Source organism: Zootoca vivipara, chromosome 16 (genome assembly GCF_963506605.1).
Source record: "Zootoca vivipara chromosome 16, rZooViv1.1, whole genome shotgun sequence".
Lineage (NCBI taxonomy): Eukaryota > Metazoa > Chordata > Lepidosauria > Squamata > Lacertidae > Zootoca > Zootoca vivipara.
The window spans coordinates 38,000,227-38,006,226 of NC_083291.1; positions in this window are offsets into that span (position 1 = coordinate 38,000,227).

A 6,000-nucleotide genomic window follows, 5' to 3' on the forward strand; every position below is an offset into this window, starting at 1 on the left:
AGAAGATTGCTTAAGCCAGACATGTCCAAAGTCCATTTTGGCCCACTGGTCGATTTAATATGTCCCCCGCGGCAGTATATGTCCTGGGGTAAAATCCCAAAAAAAACTCAAGAAATTTGAGGTAAACTTCAATCCTAAAGAAAGCTCAACAACTTTGGGCTTAAATCCTTTAAAAAGCTCAACTTTGATCCTAAAACAAGCTCAACAACTTTGGTTGGCCCTCACACATATTCATCAAATCTGGCCCTCTTTGAAAAAAAGTTTGGGCCTCCCTGGCTTAAGCAGGAGGAAGGAAAGTAGTGAGAATGGTCATTCGGAAGCCCAATGTACACAAGGCAAGAAATCTCTCCAAATATACAATGCACAACTATAATCACAAATATTATCTTCTGGCGTGATATTTTCTTAATACAAGAAGGGTGTTGGCTTCCTGTGCCTTTGAACAGAGTATTTTTTTTCCTTCTCAAGGTCAGTTTATACTGAGCCTTCCTGGGGAGAAGGTCGTATGAGGAACATCGGAAACTGCTTTAGACTGAGTCAGACCTCGGGTCCATATCGCTCAGTATTGTTTTGCAGTGACTGGCATCAGGTTTCCAGGATCTCAAATAGGTCTTTCCCAGACCTGCCTGGAGATGCCAGGAATTGAATCTGTGTTCCAGCATTGAACTACGGAGTCTCTCAAAAATGAAATCTGTTATATATGCTACGACTTTATATATCCATCAAGCCCAGTATTGATTGCTTCCTCTGACTGGAAGCAGCTCACCAGGTCTCAGGCAGAAAGTGGTCTTTCCTATCATCTGAATAATTTTAACTAGAGATTAAAGTTGGGAGCAGTGTGCTCTGCCACTGAATTATGGCTCTTCCCTATTAATTAATTAAATTTATATATCACATTTCATCCAAATTTATATACCACACTTTATCCAAAGATCACAGGGCAGTTTACAACATAAAACCACAAAATGCTAACAACAGCAACAACAACAACAGCAACAACAACAACATACCCCCACTCCACAAATATTTAAAAGGCCAAAGACTGGTTGAAGAATGTTTTCCCTATGCAGCCTTTCCCCTTCATGGATCAATGCCTTGTCGTGGCGAAGGGGCTTGAATAACTCAGAGAAGCTATGAGCTATGCCATGCAGGGCCACCCAAGATGGACAGGTCATAGTGGAGAGTTTTGACTAAACGTGATCCACCTGGAGAAGGAACTGGCAAGCCACTCCAGTATCCCTGCCAAGAAAACTCCATGGACAAAGACAACAGGCATATAAAAGTTATGACGCTGGAAGATGAGCCCCTCAGGTCGGAAGGCGTCCAACATGCTACTGAGGAAGAGCGGAGGACAAGTACAAGTAGATTCAGAGCTGATGAAGCGGCTGGGCCAAAGCCGAAAGGACGCTCAGTTGCGGATATGCCTGGAAGCGAAAGGAAAGTCCGATGCTGTAAAGAAAAATATTGCATAGGAACCTGGAATGTAAGAACCATGAGTGGAGGTAAGCTGGATGTGGTCAAAAATGAGATGACAAGAATAAATATCGACATCCTGGGCATCAGTGAACTAAAATGGAAGGGAATGGGCGAATTCAGTTCGGATGACTATCATATCTACTACTGTGGGCAAGAATCCTGTAGCAGAAATGGAGTGGCCCTCATAGTCAACAAAAGAGTGGCAAAAGCTGTAATGGGATGCAATCTCAAAAATGACAGAATGATCTCGATACGAATCCAAGGCAGACCTTTTAACATCACAGTAATCCAAGTTTATGCACCAACTACCGGTGCTGAAGAAAGTGAAATTGACCAATTCTATGAAGACCTACAACACCTTCTAGAAATGACACCAAAGAAGGATGTTCTTCTCATTACAGGGGACTGGAATGCTAAAGTAGGGAATCAAGAGATAAAAGGAACAACTGGCAAGTTTGGCCTTGGAGTTCAAAATGAAGCAGGGCAAAGGCTAATAGAGTTCTGTCAAGAGAACAAGCTGGTCATCACAAACACTCTATTCCAACAACACAAGAGACGACTCTACACATGGATATCACCAAATGGACAGCATCAAAATCAGATTGATTATATTCTCTGCAGCCAAAGATGGAGAAGCTCTATACAGTCAGCAAAAACAAGACCTGGAGCCGACTGTAACTCAGATCATCAGCTTCTTATAGCAAAATTCCAGCTTAAACTGAAGAAAGTAGGAAAAACCACTGGGCCAGTAAGATACAATCTGAATCAAATCCCTTATGAATACACAGTGGAAGTGAGGAACAGGTTTAAGGATTTAGATTTGGTGGACAGAGTGCCTGAAGAACTATGGATGGAGGCTCGTAACATTATACAGGAGGCAGCAATGAAAACCATCCCAAGGAAAAGGAAATGCAAGAAAGCAAAATGGCTGTCCAACGAGGCCTTACAAATAGCGGAGGAGAGGAGGCAAGCAAAATGCAAGGGAGATAGGGAAAGATACAGGAAACTGAATGCAGATTTCCAAAAAACAGCAAGGAGAGACAAGAGGGTCTTCTTAAATGAGCAATGCAAAGAAATAGAGGAAAATAATAGAATGGGGAAAACCAGAGATCTGTTCAAGAAAATTGGAGATATGAAAGGAACATTTCGTACAAAGATTACCATAATCAAGGACAAAAGTGGTAAGGACCTAACAGAAGCAGAAGACATCAAGAAGAGGTGGCAAGAATACACAGAGGAATTATACCAGAAAGATATGGAGGTCTCGTACACCTCAGGTAGTGTGGTTGCTGACCTTGAGCCAGACATCTTGGAGAGTGAAGTCAAATGGGCCTTAGAAAGCATTGCTAATAACAAGGCCAGTGGAAGTGATGATATTCCAGCTGAACTGTTTAAAATTTTAAAAGATGATGCTGTTAAGGTGCTACACCCAATATGCCAGCAAGTTTGGAAAACTCAGCAATGGCCAGAGGATTGGAGAAGATCAGTCTACATCCCAATTCCAAAGAAGGGCAGTGCCAAAGAATGCTGCAACTACCGCACAATTGCGCTCATTTCACACGCTAGCAAGGTTATGCTTAAAATTCTACAAGGCAGGCTTAGGCAGTATGTGGACCGAGAAGTCCCAGAAGTGCAAGCTGGATTTCGAAAGGGCAGAGGAACCAGAGACCAAATAGCAAACATGCGCTGGATTATGGAGAAAGCTAGAGAGTTCCAGAAAAACGTCTACTTCTGCTTCATTGACTATGCAAAAGCCTTTGACTGTGTCGACCACAGCAAACTATGGCAAGTTCTTAAAGAAATGGGAGTGCCTGATCACCTCATCTGTCTCCTGAGAAATCCCTATGTGGGACAAGAAGCTACAGTTAGAACTGGATATGGAACAACTGATTGGTTCAAAATTGGGAAAGGAGTACGACAAGGTTGTATATTGTCTCCCTGCTTATTTAACTTATATGCAGAATTCATCATGTGAAAGGCTGGACTAGATGAATCCCAAGCCGGAATTAAGATTGCTGGAAGAAATATCAACAACCTCAGATATGCAGATGACACAACCTTGATGGCAGAAAGCGAGGAGGAATTAAAGAACCTTTTAATGAGGGTGAAAGAGGAGAGCGCAAAATATGGTCTGAAGCTCAACATCAAAAAAACCAAGATCATGGCCACTGGTCCCATCACCTCCTGGCAAATAGAAGGGGAAGAAATGGAGGCAGTGAGAGATTTTACTTTCTTGGGCTCCTTGATCACTGCAGATGGTGACAGCAGTCACGAAATTAAAAGACGCCTGCTTCTTGGGAGAAAAGCAATGACAAACCTAGACAGCATCTTAAAAAGCAGAGACATCACCTTGCCGACAAAGGTCCGTATAGTTAAAGCTATGGTTTTCCCAGTAGTGATGTATGGAAGTGAGAGTTGGACCATAAAGAAGGCTGATCACCGAAGAATTGATGCTTTTGAATTATGGTGCTGGAGGAGACTCTTGAGAGTCCCATGGACTGCAAGAAGATCAAACCTATCCATTCTTAAGGAAATCAGCCCTGAGTGCTCCCTGGAAGGACAGATCGTGAAGCTGAGGCTCCAATAGAATCCTTGGAAAAGACCCTGATGTTGGGAAAAATTGAGGGCACTAGGAGAAGGGGACGACAGAGGACAAGATGGTTGGACAGTGTTCTCGAAGCTACGAACATGAGTTTGACCAAACTGCGGGAGGCAGTGCAAGACAGGAGTGCCTGGCGTGCTCTGGTCCATGGGGTCACGTAGAGTCGGACACGACTAAACGACTAAACAACAACAACAATGCAGCCTTTAGGCATAGCTGCCAAGTTTTCCCTTTTCTCGCGAGGAAGCCTATTCAGCATAAGGGAAAATCCCTTTAAAAAAGGGATAACTTGGCAGCGATGCTTTAGGTGTCTCCCACAGGGCAAGGAACCTGCTGACTATTTCTGATTATAGCTAGGCAGTGCAACAATATTCTATTAGATGGCCAACCACGCCTTCCCCACCCCCCAGGCCACCACCAAGTCATTTTGTAAAAATTAAAGGAATCTGGGGATTCACATGGGCTGGAAGGTTGTACCCAAACTGAAGAACTACATGACTCATATTGGTCAATCAATTCAATCTAGAAGGCTCTTGTTCACAGGCACTATCTGGTACCCAATAAATCAGTACTCTTTAAGTATTAGCTCAATAAAGTATTATTACATGACAATGTGATGTGCAATGTTTAAATTAAGCATACTCATCAATAGGTTAATGAAATGAGCAAGCTGCTAGGCCTCCCTTTTGAATTGTCATAGATCAAGCTTCACAATGACACACTTTGTGAAAATATAATGGGAACCTGTGGCCCTTGATGTTGCCAGAGTGAGACACCATCTCCCATCAGCCTAAGACAGGTAATAATCAGAGGTGGTGGGAGTGATAGTTCACCAACATCTGGGGGGCCACCAGTTCCACATCCCTGTACAACACAAGACCATATTTGGTATAAATCATGTGTGCTGTGTTTCTTTTACAGTTCACTGACTCATGTTTTTACAGTGTTTTGTAGTGCTGTGGTTGACTATATTTACAGGCCTTTGCTTTTGGGGGGTCTTTTGTTTAGAGTTCAATGTTTCTCCTGTACTGTAGCACTCTCAAGGAAAAGAAGCAACAGCCTCACCAGAGAAGAGTGGCAGCTTGGGCATAATCAGAGCAAACTTTCAGAGGTGGATCTTGGGCTCACTGTGCCTTGTATGTAAGATGTGGTCCAAAGCTCAGGAAAGCAACCGCAGAACAGTGGTATTTTTAGGCCACACTAAATGGTCTTACAGGGCAGTCACACATTGGCCAATAAAGTACAGTATATTATTTTGCTAACTTCAAAATGTGGTGAGTCAGCCCTGCCGCGTGTTGGGGGCTCAGGCAGCTGTCCTTTCCTGACAGCCCCACTTTCTCAAAACCCACTGGGTCATAAAGAGTAAAGATGGAGGGTGGGGGGGAGGTTGGAGAAAGAGACTTTCTTCCGTTCTGCGACCTTTGAAGGAGGCAAGAGATGCATAGCTGTCAACTTTTGGATTTGAAAATAAGGGATCAGCAGCCTCACCTGTCCCGGGGACAGTCTACGGTATATCTAACAATCCAGGATAGCAGCAGGAATAAGGGAGTTTCCTGCAAAAAAAAAGGGTGGGTTGACAGCTATGAAGAGATGTACCTCGGTGCTCCTGTGAGCTGGACTCCTGGAAGCTACATCCTGGGCTCTGCTGTGCAAGAGCTGCCCCATCCCATCTCTGCTAGATGCCAAAGTAAGTCTGGCGCCATCCTGTCTTTTAAGAGGAGCTTGATCAGGTGGGTCGCTCGGTGCGAAGGGTGCGCTGGTGGGAAAGAACTGGATTCTGGAGGGGGGGTAGCCTGCCCACCTGTCAAGGCGTCTTTCTCGCCTCTCCTCCTCCAGCCGGATCTGCCCCGGGCCCCTTCCAGCACCTCACACCCCGCCTTCTCCGGCTCCGCTGCCAAGGACCCCCCCCCTTTCCTGGCCTC